Raw genomic sequence first — 12,273 nt, 5'->3', positions numbered from 1 at the left:
GATAACTCGAATAGTACAGTTATAGCATGGCGTGATCCTGAGTCTACCCGGACAATAACATGAATGTAGCTACGTACGGACTCTGGTCACCTCGTGCGTATGTAGCCCCCGCAACAAGTAGCACATATAAATTACAACACCTAGGGGTAGTTTCCCTCTCACAGAGTTAGACAAGAGACTTACCTCGCTCCGAGTTCCATAACCGGCTCCAACACCGCTCTAACACCTCAAATTGGTGCCCATCTCTCCAAAACTAGTCAATCAATGTGCAAATCCATAAATATATACTCTAATACTCATTATAAATCAAATTATAATAATTTCCAACTCCGTTTGAAAAATCGAAAAAGCCGACCCTCAGGCCTACGTGCCCGGATTTCGAAAAATTTCTAAGATAAACATTACTCATAATATTACTAACTCAAATATATAACTTATTCCAATTCCATTCCCATATTCGTGGTCTAAATCAAAAAAATACCAATTTCTAGGTTTTTTCTTCAAAATCCCAAATTTTTACAAATTTCTATGTTTAAATCCATATATATACCATGTATTTAACTTGAAATAGGTGGGAATCACTTACCTTGTGATTGATGCTGAAATTGGTGCTCCACAATCGCTCCAAGGTCGGTTCCCAAGGAGGAAATGAGATGAAAATGGCCAAATTCCCGTTTTAAAACTTCATTTCCCAGGTCCGTCTTTCTTCGCGTTTGCGGAAAGACCATCGCGATCGCGAAGGCCAAAAATGCACTGCCTCCAATTTCCTCTCCGCGTTCGGATCAGTTAGGCCGCGTTTGCGATGCCTTCATGCCCTACTGCTTCACGTTCGCGGTTGAAGCTCCGCGTTCGCGAAGGCTTAATGGCTCCAGGTCCCCCAGTCCTCTTCCTTCTTCGTGTTCGCGACCCCCGTGTTGCATTCGCGAAGGCTTTCCCAGCTTCTGCCTCATGTTCACGTCCACTGTCTCGCATTCGCGAAGGCCAAATCTCAGCTGCCCCAAAATTCCTTTTCACGAACGCATGAGATCCTTCGCGTTCGCGAAGGAGGAAACCAGACACCAGCACAGCAACTCCAAAGCATCCTAACTTGGTTCGAAACTATCCCGAAACACACTCGAGGCCCCCGGGACCCCGTCCAACCACACCAACCAGTCCCATAACATAACATAACATAACATAAACTTGCTCTAAGCCTCAAATCACATCAAACAACGTCAAATCTACAAGTTGCGCATCGATTCAAGCTTAATGAACCATTGAACTCCTAACTTCCACATTCGATGCCGAAACCTATCAAATCACGTCCGATTGACCTCAAATTTTACATACAAGTCATATTTGACATTATGGATGTGAGCATCTAGTTTTTGCCCCACATAGAAAATTACTTCTAAAAATAATCCAAAAATAATTTTAATAGTTTTTATGAATTTTAGAAGTTTTTCTTTATTTATTTTGCATTTATTCGCATTGTTTATGCATGTTAGGAATATCGTAAATCATAAAAATGTTCAAATCTTAATTTCATAGCAGTTTAGATTTTAAATTGTATTTTAGGATTTAATTATATTCTTAAATGCATTATATAAATACCTAAAAAAAAAACCCAAAAATGCATTCTTAGGTTAATTAATTAATTTGGTCATTAGTTAATTAGTGAATAAAATATATATAATAGTTTACCCACACAAATTGGATTTAATTGAAATTTGAATCCAAAGTGACTAATTTTGCAATTATTTCAAGCCTATTCCTTTAGAAGCCCAATCCACCCCATAGCCTGACCCATACTCTTCTCTTAAAACACCCATTTTCCCCACTCTCTTAAAGGGGACCCTAATTGTTTACCTCTTTCAAAGAGGAGAACGAACAGAATCAGACCCCCCTTACACGTAAAAATCCGAGCCGCCACCCCTGTTCTTCATTCTTCTCACCTCAGTCTCAGAGAAAGGCCACACTGACTCGGCAGAAAGAGAGACATCTTTTATCAAAAAAATAAAGGGAAAAATCTGGAGTTCTAGGAGAAAATATAGAAAAGAAACGAAAAAAAAATAAAAGGAAGAAGAGACAGAGTCGTTTTTTTTGCTTCTATTTTCACCGGTTAGCTTCACTTTTCTTCTGGGATTTGGAACAACTTTCAAGATGCTGGATCTGTTTGATTATGAGCTTGATTTTCTGATCACTGTCTCGATACGGTTGAAGATGAACTCCAATTTGTAGATCTCGCTTTTGTTTGGTTGCTGTCAGAGTTTGTTTTGTTCCGGCTTCTAAACTAGGTACACATATACACCCGAGTTTCTTTTGTGTTTTAGTTGTGAGAATGAAATGAAATTTGGTTAAAATTCCTGTTGTGTGAATCTATATGTTAGCATGTTCGGATGTAATAAATGATAGATCTATGAATGCTAAATTAGCCGACTGTTCGTCTATCATAAAAGGAGAAATTGAGGCTATTGTTCACATGTGTTCAACGTACAATTAAATAGTATAAAAGACGGGCAGTATGGCAAGACATTACACGAATTGCTTGTTGGAGTTTGAGAATAAACCAGTGGTATATTTGGTAAACCAAGCAGATTTAAATCAATATACATAGTATCTGCGAATATTTATTGTGTTTTGAAGAAAGGTTAACACAAATTTTGTGTACAGTTGAATTTAGTTGTGTATGGATCCTACTGGATTAACTTTTAAAATCATTGTATGAATGTTAAGTTTAAACTAAAATGGAATGTTGAAAATCCTTGGCCAGGCCAATTCGTTTGGGCCAGTCTAAATAAACAACCTAACAGAACTCATTTGGATGCTGCTTAGGCCTGGATAAAGGCCCAGATGTCTTTCCTCTTATGACAATTAGGACTGAACCCGTGCACAGTCTCAAACCTTAGGAAATAATCATTAATGAATATTGTGGCTTGCTTTAGGCGTGATTATTAATAAATCATCGTGACTATGGGTACGGTTCCCGTGGCATGGTCACGATACGTAAATTCCAATTCGGGCGTGCATTTCATGTGACCCGACCATCAACTTCAAATAATAATAAAATAAACATGTTGTAAGTCGCGGGTGCGTTTCACGTGACGCGATTTGCAATGTTTACAAAAACAACGAGTGCACAATATCGCGACTTGTTCAAATAAATTACATAAATACTAAAAGGCAATTAAATTAATTGAAAGCGGTTAGAAGTTAAAAATGCACAATAAGTCCTAAATATGTAATAAATCAGATAATTAGGCCAAGTATTAATTGTTAAGCGACCGTGCTAAAATCACGAAACTCGAGAGTGCCTCATACCTTCTTCCAAGTTAATAGAATTCCTTACCTGGTCTTCTGTGTTTGCGGACCAAAAAGAATAGAGTTAGTTTCCTCGATTTGGGATTTTAAAATAAACTGGTGACTTGAGACACCGTAAATTATTCCAAGTGGTGACTCTGATTAAATAAATAATTCCATTTTGAATAATATCACTTTAATTGGAAAAACTCCCAATCCCCTATCCCCTCGGGAAAAAGGAGGTGTGACAGCTCTGGCGACTCTTCTGGGGAACGAACCCAGAATCTCTAGTTCAGGGTTCAGAATTCGAGCTTAGAATAACTGTTATACTTGGCTTTCTTGTAATTGTCTGATATTACATGTTTGGGCCTAATGTGCTAAATACTGGTTTTTACCGCTTTGATATTGTTTGAACTGTATATAAAACTGTTACGAAACCCTTCTTCTCTCTGAGTCATCTAAATCTTCTAGGAAGTGCACGCTGGCGTGACTTCTTTTCTGTTAGTGTCATACCCTAATTTAGAACGAGGATCAGATCAGTTACAAAGCCGGATGATCTTTTGGTTACCGGTACGTTGCCCCCTCATGGCTCGAGTTGTCCGCTCGGGTAAGCCAGGTCTAGAACAATACACCCAGGATTTAAATTTAGAATGACATAACCTCATGCCTGATCCCTAGTAGGTACGTTTGTTTGCATCACGTGCATTTGACTTTGGGGACTCAACATAGGGGTTGGGTCCGTCTAGGACAGGTGTACCCAATTAAAAAGACCATCGTGATGCATTTTACGTGCTACTTGTGTATTTATTTATTTCGCCTTGCATGTTGACCGGCTTCTAGAATAGGGAAAGAAAATTAAAAAAAATCAAGAGTGAGGTAGGAGAGAAAATTCACCCGGTTTCGAAAATCCCAGTATCCCGAAACTCTGCCGAATTTTGAAGAAAAAAAAATGAAAGAAAAAGTCATTTCGAAATAAGTCACATTTTTCTGTTGCGTCAAAGCTGGCCGAACTACGTGGGTCTGATTCTCACCGGATGTGAGATATGTAGGCAAACCTCATCGGTTCCGGCCTCAATTTTTAAAAATCCAAAAATATTTTTATTTAGTTTCTTCTTTAGAAGTCATTCCTTAGAAAATTCTAAATAAAAAAAAAATTAAAACCAAAAATATTTTCTTTCTTTTTAGAAGTCTTTCATTCAAAAAAGAAAATCAAATCAAAATTCAAATTTTTTTTCCTTCTTTAGAAGTCTTTCTCTAAAATAAAAATCGAAATTCAGAAAAAAATATTTTCTTTCTTCTTTAGAAGTCTTTCTTTTCATAAATTTTCAAAAAAAAAAAAAATCAAAATCCAAAATATTTTCTTTTTAGAAGCTTTCATGGTCCGATTTTTAGAAAAAGTGAAAAAAAAGATTTCGTTTATTTAGTTCATTTCTGATCTTCCCGAACTACGCAAGATTCATGTTCTCATATGATACGTAGGCAACCCACATCAGGTTCGATCGAATGCTTTTGAAAAAAAAAAAGAAAAAAAAGAGTGACAAAAGAAAAAAAAAGAAAAGGAAAAAAGAGAGTGTTCATACTAACATGATTCTTGTTTTGAAATAAAAGCTAGTTAAAGGTGGTAGGTTTGTTGGTTTTCAATGGCGAGTCACAAAAATAATCCAGGATCCCTCAGAAATAAAAGCACTTTCTCAACCGAAGGAACAAGAACCACTATTGTTGATCCAACTAAGGTCACGAAAAGACAAGTAGACAAGTTGGTGATAAAATTGAGGCAAATGTTGGCTGACTTCTACCAGTTTGGAGCAATAGGACATGCTCTGCTTGGATGATCAGTGATGATAGGGAGATATGAGAATTCGTCCAAGTCGTTTGGCAAATTAATTAATGTGAAAATTCCCATGCTGTCAATCCTGAAATCCGACAGGCAATATGGGGAACGGTTTGATCAAAAGTCAAAATTTGAGTATTGAATCCAAAGCAATAAAAAGGATTGAATGTTGTGGTAGTGCTGATGTGCAAATTTGTGGCTAAGATGTCGCTTGATAATTGGAAAGTCACTCCTCTTTAGCAGGGAGGAGACTTGGTAACTTATTTTGTCGTCTTTTATGTTATCTGGGTTATCCAGGGTTGTAACCCAGATTTCAAGTTTGTTTGTCTTGTCGTCAAATCCTTCCATCCGTTTTTCAATAAAATATAATTTGTCCTTTTGAGTCATTCTATGTTTAATTCTTTTGCCGCTAGTTCTAGTGACATGACATGTGTGCAGAATTTTTGGCCAGATCTTATAAAACTGATTTAGTCTTGAACTGGTTAACTGAGAACAAGACACTTTTGAGGATGAATACACAGTCAAAACACTTTGGAATTAAGCTCGGTTCAAATTCATGTGGAACTAGAATTGTCATACCCGTGGGGTTAATGATCTTTACCTTCAAATCATTATGAAGGTTGGGTTTGAGGAAGAATTAATTGAAGTTTGGTGAAAAATTTGACATTAATGGATGAAAAGTGTCTTTTGACCACGACACACCAAGAAGACAGACATGTTCATCAATGCTGTGATCACGAAAGGATATATGTTTGGCGTTCTCGAGGCTGGGAGGCCCTTTTTTCGGCTATCCAAATACTTTATACCCTTCGCTACCCCTTTTGAGCCTGTGTTATTTTCTTTGACCACCCTCTTTTGGAATTAAGTTTCGAGTTAATAATCCAAAAATAATGAATAGAAAAGTCCATGCCCCAAGAGTACAAACTGGGGCAACTCTTAGAAAGTTCATGTGAAAAAAAAGGAAAAAATGAATAGTCAAAGGTCCATGCCCCTAGAAAATATAAGCTCGGGCAACTTGTTTTTAAAGAAAAAAGAAAATAAAAAGACAATGAAAAAGAGAGAAAGACGAAAAAAAATAGTTAGGTCAGATGTTTGAACTACGTTTGACCTGATTTCTTAAAAAAGGATACGTAGGCAGCCTTACACGGTTCGGTCTAACCAAATAAGAATTCAAAAAAATAAAAAATTAAAAAAAAAGAAAAAAAATCCCAGTATCTGAAACTAGGGCAAAGATTTTATTTCACTTTTGAAAGAGTCGATTCCAAGAGTTGTAAGTCTACAACCCCTCATTTTGAGTCTATTTTTAGCCTTCATGCCGACCTTTCTTTTCAACCCTATCCAAAAACCTTCCAAATAAAGACCTCCCGATATGCCTTCAAGAATGCCGAGAGATGCATGCAATGAGCAGCAGTTGCCACATGACATAGAACACTGTCAAGTTGTTCACAAAAGAAAATAAAAAGGGGAAAGAAAAAGAAAAAAAGAAAAATGAGAGAGTCTTACCAGTGAAAATTTCCATGGGCACTGTAAGGCGACAATAAGTAGAGATAAATAAATGAGAGAGACTTGTTGGTGAAAACCCCTCGGGGCACCACTAGTCGAAAGTGGGTCGTGAAGCTGATGCAAAGAATTGGCACGAACAAGCCCGACTTCAAAGGTCATAGGAATGGTAAAAGGAAAGATTAGACCAGTTTGATAGATCAGGCCGTTGAGTCCAAAATGCATGTCATGATCATTAAGGCTAGCTATTGAAAAAAAAACTCTTCCTTCTGTCCTTCTCGACAGGGGCATTTCTTGTTAATATTGTTTCTTCGCATCATTGTGTCTTTCACTCTGAGTCAGTACGTGTCAAAATAAGCAAGAAAAAATTTCAAAATCTGCTACCATCTTTTCAGTTGCACGAAGTAAATTTGGCCAGCACACTCAGGTGTTACAGTCAACATGCCTTGGGGATTCATGCAAAGGCTCCCCCAAAAGACTCTTGTTAGCCTACTTGGCTAAGCAAGCAAAGATAACCTCAAGGTTAATCAGGGACTCTCGATTCTCTCTGACAAACCAATTGCTCAAAAAGCAAGAAGCCATTCAAGATATTAGAAAAGGTCACCTAAGCAAAGATCTCCAGTTGGGATAAGGCTGATTGAGCCACAAACACAAATGACACTGGGAGCAAAACAGTCAGGGTTGATACAAAATGTAAAAGTCCCTTGAAAGCAACAACAGTCTCCAATGCAGCCAACTACCAATGTAGTTGGTCTTCCAATAGTTGGATGATCACAAAGCCAAGTCGCCTAAGATTCAAGGCCACAAACTGACCATCACTTTTAAAACTCATAAATTTTCTTTGTTTGAAATAGAACCAAAGCAGTACAAGGAAAGTGTTTCAAAAAAAGAAGAAGAGAAAAATGAAAAAAAATGAATAAAAGAAGAGAAAAAGAACCGACAAAGGGAAGTTTCTCAAATCTTTGCCTTTATTTGTCTTGTTAGAATGCATGAAATCATGCCATTGCTCTTTGCATTTTCCTCCTAGGGTAATACATCCTAGTGTGATGGATTTTCCTCCCAATAAAAATCTTAGTCTGATGAATCTTTCTCCTAAGATAATAAGACCTAGTCTGATGAACTTTTTCCTAGGATCGAAGTCTTAGTCTGATGAATTTTTCTCGTAAGATAAGAAAAACCTAGTCTGGTGAATTTTCTCCTATGATAGAAATCTTAGTCTGATAAATCTCTCCTAAGATAACAAAAATAAAGACCTAGTCTGATGAACTTTCTCCTAGGATAGAAATCTTAATATGATGAATCTTTCTCCTAAGATAATAATAATAAAAAACTTAGTCTGATGAATCTTTCTTCTAGGATAAACGTCTTAGTCTGATGAATCTTTCTCCTAAGATAAGAAAACCTAATCTGATGAATTTTCTACTAGGATAGAAATTTTAGTCTGATAAATCGTTCTCCTAAGATATTAAAAAAAAAACCTAGTCTGATGAATCATTCTCCTAGGATAAACGTCTTAGTCTGATGAATCTTTCTTCTAAGATAACATAACAATAATAAGACCTAGTCTGATGAACTTTCTCCTAGGATCAAAGTCTTAGTCAGATGAATATTTCTCCTAAGATAATAAAGAAAAAACTTAGTCTGATGAATCTTTATCCTAGGATAAACGTCTTAGTCTGATGAATCTTTCTCCTAAGATAGAAAACCTAGTCTGATGAATTGTCTCCTAGGATAAAAATCTTAGTCTGATGAATCTTTCTCCTAAGATAAGAAAACCTAGTCTGATAAATTTTCTCCTACGATAAAAGTCTTAGTCTGATGGATTTTTCTCCTAAGATAAAAAGCCCTAGTCAGATGAATTTTCTCCTAGGATAAATGTCTTAGTGTGATAAATCTTTCTCCTAAGATAACAAAAAAAAAGAAAAAAAAACCTAGTCTGATGAATCTTTCTCCTAGGATAAACGTCTTAGTCTGATGAATCTTTCTCCTAAGATAAGAAAACCTAGTCTGATGAATTTTCTCCTAGGATAGAAATCTTAGTCTGATAAATCTTGCTCCTAAGATATGAAAAAAAACCTAGTCTAATGAATCATTCTCCTAGGATAAACGTCTTAGTCTGATGAATCTTTCTCCTAAGATAACATAACAATAATAAGACCTAGTCTGATGAATTTTCTCCTAGGATCGAAGTCTTAGTCTGATGAATATTTCTCATAAGATAATAAAAAAAAACCTAGTCTGATGAATTTTCTCATAGGATAGAAATCTTAGTCTGATGAATCTTTCTCCTAAGATAACAAAAATAAAGACCTAGTCTGATGAACTTTCTCCTAGGATTGAAATCTTAGTCTGATAAATCTTTCTCCTAAGATAATAATAATAAAAAACTTAGTTTGATGAATCCTTCTCCTAGGATAAACGTCTTAGTCTGTTGAATCTTTCTCCTAAGATAAGAAAACCTAGTATGATGAATTTTCTCCTAGGATAGAAATCTTAGTTTGATAAATCTTTCTTCTAAGATATTAAAAACAAAAAAAACCTAGTCTGATGAATCATTCTCCTAGAATAAACATCTTAGTCTGATGAATCTTTCTCTTAAGATAACACAACAATAATAAGACCTAGTCTGATAAACTTTCTCCTAGGATTGAAGTCTTAGTCAGATGAATTTTTCTCCTAAGATAATAAAAGAAAAACTAGTCTGATGAATCTTTATCCTAGGATAAACGTCTTAGTCTGATGAATCTTTCTCCTAAGATAGAAAACCTAGTCTGATGAATTTTCTCCTAGGATAAAAATCATAGTTTGATGAATATTTCTCCTAAGATAAGGAAACCTAGTCTGATGAATTTTCTCCTATGTTAAAAGTCTTAGTCTGATGGATTTTTCTCCTAAGATAAAAAGACCTAGTCAGATGAATTTTCTCCTAGGATAAACGTCTTAGTCTGATGAATCTTTCTCCTAAGATAACAAAAAAAAAGAAAAAAAAAACTAGTCTGATGAATCTTTCTCCTAGGATAATCGTCTTAGTCTGATGAATCTTTCTCCTAAGATAAGAAAACCTAGTCTGATGAATTTTCTCCTAGGATAAAAATCTTAGTCTGATAAATCTTTTTCCTAAGATATTAAAAAAGAAAACCTAGTCTGATGAATCATTCTCCTAGGATAAATGTCTGTCTGATGAATCTTTCTCCTAAGATAACATAACAATAATAAGACCTAGTCTGATGAACTTTCTCCTAGGATCGAAGTCTTAGTCTGATAAATTTTTCTCCTAAGATAAGAAAAACCTAGTCTTATGAATTTTCTCCTAGGATAGAAATCTTAGTCTGACGAATCTTTCTACTAAGATAATAATATATAAAAAACCTAGTCTGGTAAATTTTCTCCTAGGATAGAAATCTTAGTTTAATAAATCGTTCTCCTAAGATAAAACAACCTAGTCTGATGAATTTTTCTCCTTGGATACAAAGTCTTAGTCTGATGAATCTCTCCTATGATAAGAAAACCTAGTCTGATGAATCTTTCTCCTTGGATAGAAATCTTAGTCTGATGAATCTTTTTCCTAAGATAAGAAAACCTAGTCTGATAAATCTTTCTCCTAGGTTAGAAATCTTAGTCTGATGCCTAAGATAATAAGATAAGAAACCTAGTCTGATGAATCTTTCTCTTAGGATAGAAATCTTAGTCTGATGAATCTTTCTCCTAATATAAGAAGCCCTAGTCTGATAAATTTTCTCCTAGGATAAACGTCTTAGTCTGATGAATCTTTCTTCTAAGATAAATAAATCTTAGTCTGATGAATCTTTCTTCTAAGATAACAAAAAAAAGCCCTAGTCTGATGAATCTTTCTCCTAGGATAAACGTCTTAGTTTGATGAATCTTTCTCCTAAGATAAGGAAACGTAGTCTGATGGATTTTCTGCTAGGATAATTAGAAAAAAAGAGAGAAGAAGTCTGGTTTGAAAAAAAAAATTGTTTGTTCACACCCTCAGAAAATAAGCGCCGGGGCAATTTGTTTAAAAGAATGATTTTCTCAACAAAAAAAATAAATATGAAAATGATTTTTCTCAAAAAAAAAAAGAAATAAAACCAAAAAAAAAATCCTTCTTGGTTCATTTTTGACATAGGGTTTCCACTCCCTAGTCTCTTTTCAAACATAGGGTCTTTACTCCCTAGTTGACTTTATTTTAGACATAGAGTCTACACTCCCTAGTCTCTTTTCTAACATAGGGTCTCCACTCCCTAGTTGATTTTTATTTTTAGATATAGGGTCTCCACTCCCTAGTCTTCTTTTCCAACATAGGGTCTCCACTCCCTAGTTAATTTTGTTTTAGACATAGGATCTCCACTCCCTAGTCTCCTTTCTAACATAGGGTATCCACTCCCTAGTTGATTTGATCTTAAATGCAGGGTACACCACTCCCTGATATCTTTGCCAATATAGGGTATACCATTCCCTGAGCGCATTTTTCCAACATAAGGTACACTAATCCGTAGTTGAGATATATTTTTGACAATAAGGGAACACCATCCAAAAAAAACATCAAATTCTCTCAGGGTACACCATTCCCGACCTTTTTATTGCTTTCAATAAAGAAGTAGTTTAGATTTTTGTTACAATAACTCACGAAATTTTTCTAGTGAAAACTGGGACAGAAAAATTTCATTTATTTGTTTTGTTTTGGTGTCTGAGCAGGTTTTACCTCGAGGTACAGGGTTCGAGATGACCAAAAGAAGAAATCTCAATATAGAATAAAAGAAAAGAAAAATAAGTTAATCCAAGACATGATATAAGTCACGAGCATGATATAAGTCACGAGCATTGCATTTTCCGTTTTAATTAGAAGAAGCCTTAGAAGAATGAACTAACACCTGCAGCTAGCAAACATCAAGATTCGGATCAAAGTTTGCATGAAGAACCAACTAAAGCTCAAGATAAAGCTTCAAAAGACTTATAGATATGAATCTTGTAACTCGTAGCTAGTAGGCTTGTTTAGTTTTTTTTTTCATTTTGATTTTGGTGTAATAAGAAGCTCAGCAAGCAGTAACAATAGCAACAACAGTGAAATCACAGCTATTCGGTAGTCCCAGCTACCAAAATTCTCAGAACTACATTGACCTGATTTCTTTATAGCTAAAGGTTATGTAGGCAACCTCTAAAGCAAGGTTTGGTCAAAGATTTTCAAAATGCTTCCCATGGAGTATCAAACGGGCAAATATTATTCATGATTGCTCACTTTATCTTTTCCAGAAAACTCTTCATGTTTTCGAGCAAAGAGGGGCAGCTGTGAGCACCTAATTTTTATCCCACATATGAAATTACTCCTAAAAATAATCCAAAAATAATTTTAATTATTTTTATGAATTTTAGAAGTTTTTCTTTATTTATTTTGCATTTATTCACATTTTTATGCATGTTAGAAATATCGTAAATCATAAAAAGCATAAAAATGTTCAAATCTTAATTTCATATCATTTTAGATTTTAAATTGCATTTTAGGATTTAATTACATTGTTAAATGCATTATATAAATATCTAAAAAAACCAAAAAATGCATTCATAGGTTAGTTAATTAATTAGGTCATTAGTCAATTAGTGAGTAAAATATATATAATAGTTACCCACACAAATTTGATTTAATAAAAATTTGAGTCCAAAGT

General features: G+C 35.0%; 1 long non-coding RNA gene across 1 annotated transcript; it reads left to right on the top strand.

The window, feature by feature from the left end:
* Nucleotides 1–1,704: 1,704 nt before the first annotated feature.
* On the top strand, nucleotides 1,705–11,838 carry LOC142175488 (uncharacterized). Its single transcript, XR_012704558.1, has 2 exons — nucleotides 1,705–2,276; nucleotides 11,309–11,838. It is a non-coding gene; the product is annotated as an uncharacterized LOC142175488 (long non-coding RNA).
* The last annotated feature ends 435 nt before the right edge of the window (nucleotides 11,839–12,273 follow it).

This window comes from Nicotiana tabacum, chromosome 21, assembly GCF_000715075.1.
Source record: "Nicotiana tabacum cultivar K326 chromosome 21, ASM71507v2, whole genome shotgun sequence".
Lineage (NCBI taxonomy): Eukaryota > Viridiplantae > Streptophyta > Magnoliopsida > Solanales > Solanaceae > Nicotiana > Nicotiana tabacum.
This window is presented reverse-complemented; position numbering and strand designations above follow the sequence as displayed.